Genomic DNA, 10,149 nt, shown 5'->3' with positions numbered 1-10,149 from the left:
GATGAGTGACATAAATTTATCATTTTAAAATTATATATATATATATATATATATATATATATATATTAACAGTAATCTCGAAACGGTACATCGATATTGATTAGTACCCGAAATATATTGTACCGTTGGTCAAACTAGTATAGCCTTCGGTACAATATTGACTTCCTTGATACGAATACGTGTAAGACGTTGTCGTTGATGAGCCTCATCAGATGAGCTCGCTGCCATCCCATAGTAGCTTTTTCAGTTTTCTTCTCTTCCTCGTTTTCACTCTCTTTATTTTGGCATTTCTAGTCTGGGTTCCTAAACAAAATGTTAGCAGAGAAACCCAAGGAACAAGAGGTCGAGGCTCAGGATGACTTCCACTGTTTCACACCTACCCACTTTCTACTTCTTATTAAATGCTTCCTTTTTTTTATTTTTTTTTATTTTTACAAAAGTTACTAATGGGCAGACAAACCAACGTGGTTTATCTGCCACTCTTTTACCTTTACCTTTTGAGTAATTCTGGTGACACAACCATTTGCATAACTTTGTGCACAACTCGCCACGTGGACGAGTTGTGCACAAAGTTGTGCAATTAGTTGTGTCAGTAGAATTTTCCTTACCTTTTTTTTTTTTTTTTTAATTTCTTAGAAAATCGATTACAGTTTTCTATTCTTTTTCTTTTTGACCACTCCTATGTAGAAGGCTTATTATGCTTTTTAATTTTTTTTATTGAGTTGTGAAATTAGCTTAAAATAATTTGAATAAAAGAGGTAAAATTTTGAAATGTAATTAGATATATTAATTTATATAGAATTTTTTTTAGATGGCTAGTAGTTAGTAAAAAAAATTAATGAAGCAACTAAACAACAATAATTAATAATTTAATTAACTAATATATTATAAAAGATAAACAAATTAAATTATGTTAGGCTAAACAACAATTAATAATTTAATAATTAATGAAACAATAATACAACAAATTATAGTTTATAAAAAGACAAATAAATTTATGAAACAATTAAACAAAAATAATTAATAATTTTATTAATATTTCAAATGAACTTATAGTTTATTGTTCAGGTACCTTTGTTCATTTATTTTCTTTTCATTTTTTTTTTCCTTTTGAGGTTTTTCGGTGTACATAATGCAAATTTGTTTTGGTTTTAAGAACTTTTTTTTTTAAGCACAAATTTCATGTTGACCAAATCTTGAATTTCGGCAGGTATTTACCGAAACGTCCAAAATTTTTTCAAAGTGGAATAGGAACACCCTCGATAATATTCCTGGAGTCGCCACTGCATATACTCTACATGCTTGCAAAATTTCATGATATCAAAGATTAATAGTCATGTTATCAATCAATTATTTAAATTCAAGTTTTTGTAGTTTAAAATAATTTATAAAAGATGAGTTCATGGATTACATGGTAAATAACATCCAATTAGCATGAAAATTGACATTCATGTTAAGTACATATAGAACATGTAATTTAACGGTGAGATTCTTAAAATATGAATTTAAAAACAAGTTATTGGGTGGTGTAACATTACTTATAATTACACTAGGTGTAACTTGAACCTAACTTTATATATATATATATGTGTGTGTGTGTGTGTGTGTGTGTGTGTGTGTGGTGGGGGGGGTGGGTTATTAAAAGAGGTATCCAGTATAGAATATAGGACATGTATAATACCGGTGCGTGAGCCAAATTGAAGTACCACCTACTCGGTAAGAAGTGCATACGGGTTCGGGTTATTGCTTGAATCTGCTAAAAATGTTGGACTGGGCTGTTCAAATCCACCTTACTTTAATTGTTTGTGCAAAGAAGTTCCTAATAAGGTTTATACGTTTGAAGAGGTTGAAGCCTTAGCTTGTTGCCGAGCTGTGCTCTTCTCTTTGCCCAAGAAATTGGTGTTTCAGATGTGGTCTTCCAAGGGGACTCAGCCACGATTATTTCTTTTCTGCAGAAAAAAATAATCCTTGCTTAGCTCCTTCAGGACATGTGAAGTATGATTTTTTCACATGTTATATGGTCGGGTAATAGGGTTGCTCATACTTTACCTCGTAAGGCTAGAGAATTTGAAGTTTATCAAGCCTGGCTTGAGGAAGTTCCTAATGATGTTGAGCCTTTAGTGCTCCATGGCTTGATGTAATACCTTCTATTTTGAATTAATGAAATTTCAGTCTTGATGCTCAAAAAAAATGATAATTCAATAATTCAATAATAGGAGGATTTGAAACTGGAGGTGCCAAGTGAGCTACAAGACTCTTGCTTGTTGCCCAGCTATTACTAGTATTGATTTTACATGTTATGGTAATTCATATTCCAGTAGAGCCTTGAGATTGAAGGTTGAAGTTCCTGGGGATGAACTGTTATTTTGTATTTGTGTGATTCCTATCTACATAGGCAGCCCTTGCTTCCACTTTTTTAAAAAAAGAATAAATTCTCAATGTTTTAGTAGCAGTAAAACATTACTTTTTTTTCACAGCTGAAGCCTGAAAAGCTACATGAATGCATTTGGTAATTCTTTTCCAGTAAAGCTTCTTTTAAACTAAGCTTTACATCACGCTTATATATAATTGTTCAGAAGATGATTAAATAAAGGAGCAATTGTGCAAGAAATAAAATCCATAATCTGGTTTTGCAAAGTTATATGCAATGAAGCATACAATTTGAAACAGAAACATGAGCCCATTAGTCCCAAAACTCATTTAAACAAAACCAGAAAATCTTAGGAGGCCTCGGCAGCAGGTTGGGTCATTCCCAACTTCACTAAGAACTTGCTCAGGGACTCTGGTGAGCAAACCTGGTACTTGACATTTCCTGAAGGCAAGAGGAATACCTTATACCTCAGCCAATTCCAGCTTATCTGAGGTGAGACTTGTGCTGTCCATTGTCTTGCTGAGCACTTTCAGTGCTAGCTCTGCTTCTTCTCTTGTGATTTCATCCTTGTAATCCTGCTTAAGCATCGATTGAGCTGCCTGGTTGTTTGCCCCAATTGCTGCAGCTTTCCAACCACCATTGTTTCCACTTGGGTCACTCATGTAAAGCTGGAAGCCAAAATTTTTGTCCCAGCCGGCAAACAGAAATGAAACACCAAATGGACGGAGCCCACCAAATTGTGTGTAGCCTTGTTTGGTCTCACAGAGAGATTAGACAAGCTGCTCAACAGGCATTGGTTCTTGGTAAGCAAAGTGTAACGTTGGGCTTGGACTCTAGCTGTGTTGATTAGGATATTGGCATCCGACATTATTCCAGCGACAGCACATGATACATGGTCATCAATCTTATACATCTTCTCAGTTGATGTTGAGGTTTGAAGGAGTTTGGAAGTGACCTTTTCACCAATCAAGACAACTCCATCCTTTGATGAAATCCCAATTGCAGTTCCGGCATTTCCAATGGCCTCCATTGCATACTCAACTTGGGAGAGACGACCTTCAGGGGAGAAGATCGTCTTGCGGCTATCATACGTCCGAGACATTTGATATCACACTGAAACAAAAAGTCCAAAACAGAAGTTCAATTAAAAGAACAATAAAGCTTTAGAACGGTGTAAGAAAAAATTACGACATGAGTGTCAATATATATGTTTTAATTGGTAAAGCCAAAGTAAAAAATAAAACAGGGAAAGTTTAAATTCAAAACCTATTGTTTAGGGGGAGTATCAAATTAAATCTTAAGTTTCAAAAGTAACAAATCAAACACCCAGCTCATGTTAAACCCCTAACATAATGACGGTCCACTTGAATGGGAGTGAAGTTTAATTTGTTACTTTTTGAAACCTTAGGTTTCAAAAGCAACAAATTAAACCCTGAGGTTTGTAAAGGTAACAAACTGAAACCTCAGTATATTAAACCCAAACACAAAGGGAGTCCACTTAAATGGGCTGAGATTAAACTTGCTACTATTTAAAACCTCAGGGTCTAATTGTTATTCTAATCTATAGGGTTTAATTTGTTACACTTCTTAAATGATAGGTTTAAAATGTAAATCCCCCCCCCCCCCCCCCCCCCCCCCCCAACACAGAATAAAAAAACTCAATTACAAGAATGGTTTCTTCAGGTTTGTATCCACGAACCATTCGATATGTGGATACTAAAAACCGTGTGACACAATCTCAAAAGCTGTATGCTCTTGTCATTTGGGTAAATAATCTGATGATTGAATAAATCAATTATCCTACATGAAAAAGGAAGAACAAATAGATTGTTACACAAAGCAGTCATGACTTTTAAATCTATAATATTACTCTCCACATGCGATTCAGTGACAGTAGAAGCATCAGACCATTAAGATTTTAGAGCAAAATTATGGTGTTGCTGATGAGGACAAGGAAGAGCTCAAGGAAAAAGAAGATTAAATATACAAAGATTCAAAAATTGTGGTCTAGTTTTGATGTCAGACCTTCTTTGCACCTTTGATAGGTCATTTTAGTTATTAGTATTGAGTCTTTTAAGTTGAGAAGCTGCTGGATCAGTTTTAATTAAGTTCTATTAGAATAAGGGCAATTTGGTAATTTTCAGAAATCTGGAATGGGATGTCCTTAGCTGTACCAAAGGCCCATGAGTCTTATTTTATGTTTACATATTATTAAGTCTTTTATTTAAATATTATTAGTATTCCTATTCATTCTAAGAATAGGTTATTTAGAGTCCAAGTCCTACTAGGAAAAGGATAATTATAGTCTCTATATAAAGGATCTTTTGTAGTCATGTTATTTCAGAATATTTTGATTAATAAAATTCAGCAGCTTATTTTAAGCTTTGTTTGTGTGATGCAAACTTCTCCGAGGTGTGATGCCAAGGAACCCTAGATGTGATTGCCTAGTGTTTCATTTATGTTATTTTCTGTTTATCTCCTATTTCATCCCCCAAACAGCCGTCAACATTTATACTTTTTCTAACCTAAACTCTTAAACAATAATCCTTATTCAAGAATTCATCAAGAAACCTAGTATAGTGCTAAAACTTCTTAACGGTCTTGCATTAGTTGCATATTAAATTTCCTGGTGACTAATGTGCACCAAGAGATTAGGGCAGAATAACGATGATGCTCGTCAAGTAAAGTGGTTTGGAAATAAATCTTTCTGCATTTGTACTATAGAAATTATCAAACTCTTATCACAAACCCAAAGAAAGATGTAAAATTATTCAAAACTATCCTTACTTGATTTTAACAACTAATTAAAGGAAACGTGGCAATAAGTGTAAACCAACGTTATACTATTAAATAAATAGTGTAAACCAACATTATAAAGTATCTTTTAGTTGCTTGGGATAAGGTATGCTTGCCAGTTAAATGTGGTGGTTTGGGGATCTGGAGGGTTGGGTTGTTTAACAAGGCTTTGCTTAGGAAGTGGTTGTGGTGTTTTGGAAAAGAAAATAATAGATTATGGCGTCAAGTTATAGCAGCCAAATATGGGGAGGCAAGAGGAGGCTAGTGCACTAGAGGGGTAAGAGGTGCTCATGGGTGTGGGATGTGGAGGAGTATTAAAGAAGTAACAGATAAGTTCTTTAGCCAAATTCTGTATAATGTGGGGGAGGGTAGCCATGTTAGTTTTTGGCATGACCCATGATGTGGGCCTACTCCTTTGAAGGAACTCTTTCCTTCTATGTATGCTTGCTCTATTTCTAAAGAAGTATGGGTCTCTGACTTGGTTGTATCTACTTCAGAAGGAGGTAGGAGCTGGAATTTACTGTTTCGGCATGGTCCTCAGGATTGGCAGGCAGCCACTGTCTATTCATATTTTGAGTTTATTTATTCCTCTATGCCGAGGGGTGAGGGGGATGATCAGCTGGTCTGGAGATTGACTACATCTGGTGTTTTTGATGTGCACTCTTTTTATAGGCTATTATCTAGTCCTACCACTAATGCCTTTCCTTGGGAGTGTATTTGGTGTACTAAGGTGCCTAAACGGATATCTTTCTTCTTATGGACAAAAGCTAATGATGGGATACTCACCATTAATAATCTTATAAAGTGTTAAGTGTTTGGTTGATCAGAAAATCAAAGAAAGGAAAGAAAATGAGTAAATGGATGAATCTGGAAAGGATTGATGGTTGGAAGTGTGGGTTGTTACTTCGAGGATAACTGCCTCTAGAGAGAGATTAAGAAAGCTCAAGGAAGAGAAGGTTTGGTTAATTTCTTTCATTCCCTTTATTGTTCAATCATGTAGCTTATATACAACACCTATCAGCCACACCTCTCCTAACTAACTCAACAATCTCACTAACTAACTAATTGCTTTATTAACTAGCTCCCACATTACTAATGCTAATACAATACTAATACAATACATCATACAGTGCTGGTACAGTGAGTACAGCTAGTGATGTGACCATATAGTGCATACAATGTTGATACAACAATGAGTACAGCTAGTGATGTGATCATACATCACTGATACCATGAGTACAACTAGCTAGTATCTTAACAACACACCCCTCCTTCAAAACATCTTACCCACAAGATGAGGAAATTGTGGTTGAAGACAAAACAGATCCTCTCAAGTAGAATCATCTGCAGAGCCACCTTGCCACTAAACAAGATGCTGAGTGATAGTTCTATTATGGAGTTTGTGAGATCTGGTCTGCAGAATGGCCACGGGCTCAAGAGTGAGGATACCCTGGGAATTGACTGATGGTAACAGAGGAATGGCAATAGTGCGCTGCCCCAACTTAGCCTTTAAATGGGACACATGAAACACAGGGTGTATGGCAAAACCCGCAGGAAGATCTAACCTATAAGCTACCTCCCCAATCTTCGCAAGAATTTGAAAAGGACCAAAGAAACGGGGGGAAAGCTTGTGAGAGGCTCGAGAGGTCACTGATTGCTGCTTGTATGGTTGTAACCTGAGATGTACCCAATCACTAACATTGAATACCCTTTCAGTCCTATGAAGATCACATTGCTGCTTCATCTGGGGGCCTATGCAGTGACCAAATTATGTCTCAGCAAGGCAAGAATCTGCTTTCTAGACTGCAAAAGAGAGTCCACAGCTGCAACCTGAGTTGTACCAGGTATATAGTCCATCAACCAAGGAGGAGAAAAACCATACACAGCCTCATATGGGGTGAATTTGGTAGCTGAATGATAATTGGTGTTAAACCAATATTCAGCCAAGTATAGCCACTCAGACCACTCAGTAGGCCTATTTGCAGAAAAGGACCTTAAGTATTGCTCCAAGCACTTATTCACCACCTCAATCTGCCCATCAGTTTGGGGGTGGTATGTTGAAGACATAACCAACTGCACCCTTTGGAGCTTAAACAACTCAGCCCAAAATTTGGCAATAAACACTGGATCTTTGTCAGAAACAATAGAAGTAGGCATGCCATGTAATTTTAAGATATTCTGAGCAAATAAAGCAGCCACTTTAGCAATAGACTAAGGGTGAGATAAACCAATGAAATGTACATATTTGCTAAGCCGATGAACAACTACCATAACTGTATCTACCCTTTGGGAAGGGGGTAAACCACTAATAAAATCCATACTAACAGCAAACCATGGCTTATCAGGAATGGGCAGAGGTTGAAGCAACCCAGCAAGACTACAAGTCTCATGTTTCATCTTTTGACACATTGCACACTCTCTAATGTATTACTTCAGGTCAGACTTCATCCCTACCCAAAAGAAATCTTGTTTCAGTCTATGGAAGGATTTAAGGAAACTAGAATGGCCTCCTAGAGAGCTGTCATGAACTTGGTAAAGAATTTTAGGCTTTAGACTGCAAGTTGGACCCAAATAGACCCTGCCTTTATATAAAATCAACCCATTATGCAAAGAAAAGAATTTGGACCCTAAAAAACAAGATTGTAATTGATGTAGCAACTGCTGTACCTTAGCTGAATGTTGATAGCTAGCTTTTAGTTCCTTAACCCAAGAAGGACATGGAAATGAGATAAAAAACAAAGCTGCAAGACCAGCTGGATGAACTGAAGTTGAATCCTCAGAAACAAATTCTTCCCTTCTAGACAAGGCATCAGCTACCTTGTTTTCACATCCCTGTTTATACGCCACCACAAACAAGTAACCCAATAACTTGACCAGCCACTTCTGCTAAGCAGGAGTAGCAATTCTCTGCTCTAAAATTTACTTTAGACTCTGTTGATCAATCTTTATAATGAAAGGTCTGCCTAAAAGGTAAGGCCTCCATTTATGCACTATAGTTACCAATGCTAATAACTCTTTCTTATAAGTAGATAGCTATAAAGCTCTACCCTTGAGAAGTTGACTATGATAAGCAATTGGTCTGTGGTTTTGCATCAAAACAGCCCATAAACCAAAGCCTGATGCATCACATTCAATGGTGAACGGAAGATTAAAATTAGGTAGAGCCAAGACAGGTGGCTGACTGACAGCAGCCTTGAGTTGAAGGCTTCCTTAGCATGGATAGACCAAATAAAAGCATTATTTTTAAGTAAGGCAGTGAGGGGAGCAGCAACATGACCATAATTCTGTATAAATTTCCTATAATAGCTAGTCAAACCCAAAAATCCCTTCAATGCCTTAATGGAAGTAAGGATTGGCCAAGCCATCATTGCTGCAATCTTCTTGGGATTAGCATTAACTCCCTGACCTGAAATGATGTGCCCAAGATAGTCCACCTCTGTATAGCCAAAGACACACTTGCTTCTCTTAGCATACAATTGATGATGCAACAATAGCTTCAATATAGTCCGAAGATGAGAAAGATGAAGTTCCATTGTAGGATTGAAAACCAAGATGTCATCAAAGAAGACTAGCTCAAATCTCCTCAAATAAGGCCTGAAAACATCATTCATCAAGGACTGGAAAGTAGATGGGGAATTGGTCAGACCAAATGGCATGACTAAAAATTCATAGTGACCATCATGTGTCCTAAAAGCAGTCTTTGGAATATCCTCTTCCTTCATACGAATCTGATGATAACCAGATCTTAAATCAAGTTTAGAAAAAATGGTGGAACCAGCTAGCTCATCCAATAACTAATCAACTACTAGTATAGGGAACTTGTCCTTAATTGTAGCTTTGTTCAAAGCTCTATAGTCAATGCACATCCTCCAAGAGCCATCTGCCTTCCTTACCAACAAAACTGGAGAAGAGAAAGGGCTTTGGCTAGGCCTAATCGAACCAACTGCCAACAAATTAGTGACTATCTTCTCAATCTTAGTTTTTTGGAAATAGGAGTATCTATAAGGCTTTTGACATATTGGGTCAGTCCCTTTCTTTAAGAGAATTTGGTGTTCATGACCTCTACAAGGAGGCAACCCAGATGGTGTATCAAACACTGAAGCAAACTCATTCAATAGTTTCTCAATTAGAGGATCATATTGTTGTTGAGGTGGAGTAGTACCAGAACCCAATGACACAATTTGGAGACAAATACCCTTCCTGATAGGTCTTTTAAAGAAATGATCACTCTCTTAAAGAGTTAAATTAGTGGGGTGCATGCCAAACAATGTGACAGATTTACCAAAATGTTGAAATTGCATAGACATAGTTAAGAAGTCCCACTGAATCAGACCCAAAGATCTAAGCCACTGAGTTCCAAGAACCAACTCACAATCACCAAGTGGTAAAACATTCAAATCCACTGCAAAATTGTAACCTTGCATGACAACCTTAACATCTAAACAAGCACCCTTGGTCATGATGGTATCACCATTAGGTACTTTAACCTCAAAGGAGACAATAGGATTAACTGGCAGGTGTAATCTAAAGAGTATGGCAGCATCTAAAAAATTATGAATGCTTCCAGTGTCAATTAAAATGACAATCTAGTGACCATTAATTCTACCCTTAATTCTCATTGTACCTGGGAAGGGGCTTCCTAAGAGAGCATAAAGAGTAATTTCTACTTCAGACATTTTAGGTTTAAACTCATCAACTCCAGAATGTAACAAGTGCATGTTAGAATCATGGGACAGGGTCACATCAGAGGCATCAAGCTCTACTAATTCTGCATTAGAACTGGTCCTTTGAAATGGATAAAGCCCTTCTAATAGAAAGAGTTTAGCAGACTTACAATGATGCCCAGGCTGAAACTTCTCATCACAATTAAAGCAAAGGTCTTTCTTCCTTCTCTCTTCCATTTGTACAGGAGATAACCTCTATAGTGGAAGCTTAAACTTTGAGTCCATCTTAACATCAGGTCTTGGTCCAAGAATTGAAGG

General features: G+C 36.8%; 1 pseudogene; it reads right to left on the bottom strand.

The window, feature by feature from the left end:
- Window positions 1-2,600: 2,600 nt before the first annotated feature.
- On the bottom strand, window positions 2,601-3,519 carry LOC115982525 (annotated as a pseudogene).
- Between the last annotated feature and the right edge of the window lie 6,630 nt (window positions 3,520-10,149).

The sequence above is a fragment of the Quercus lobata genome, chromosome 3, assembly GCF_001633185.2.
Source record: "Quercus lobata isolate SW786 chromosome 3, ValleyOak3.0 Primary Assembly, whole genome shotgun sequence".
In the NCBI taxonomy this organism is placed as follows: domain Eukaryota; kingdom Viridiplantae; phylum Streptophyta; class Magnoliopsida; order Fagales; family Fagaceae; genus Quercus; species Quercus lobata.
Note: the sequence above shows the minus strand (reverse complement) of the source record. Positions and strands in the feature narration are given on the sequence as shown.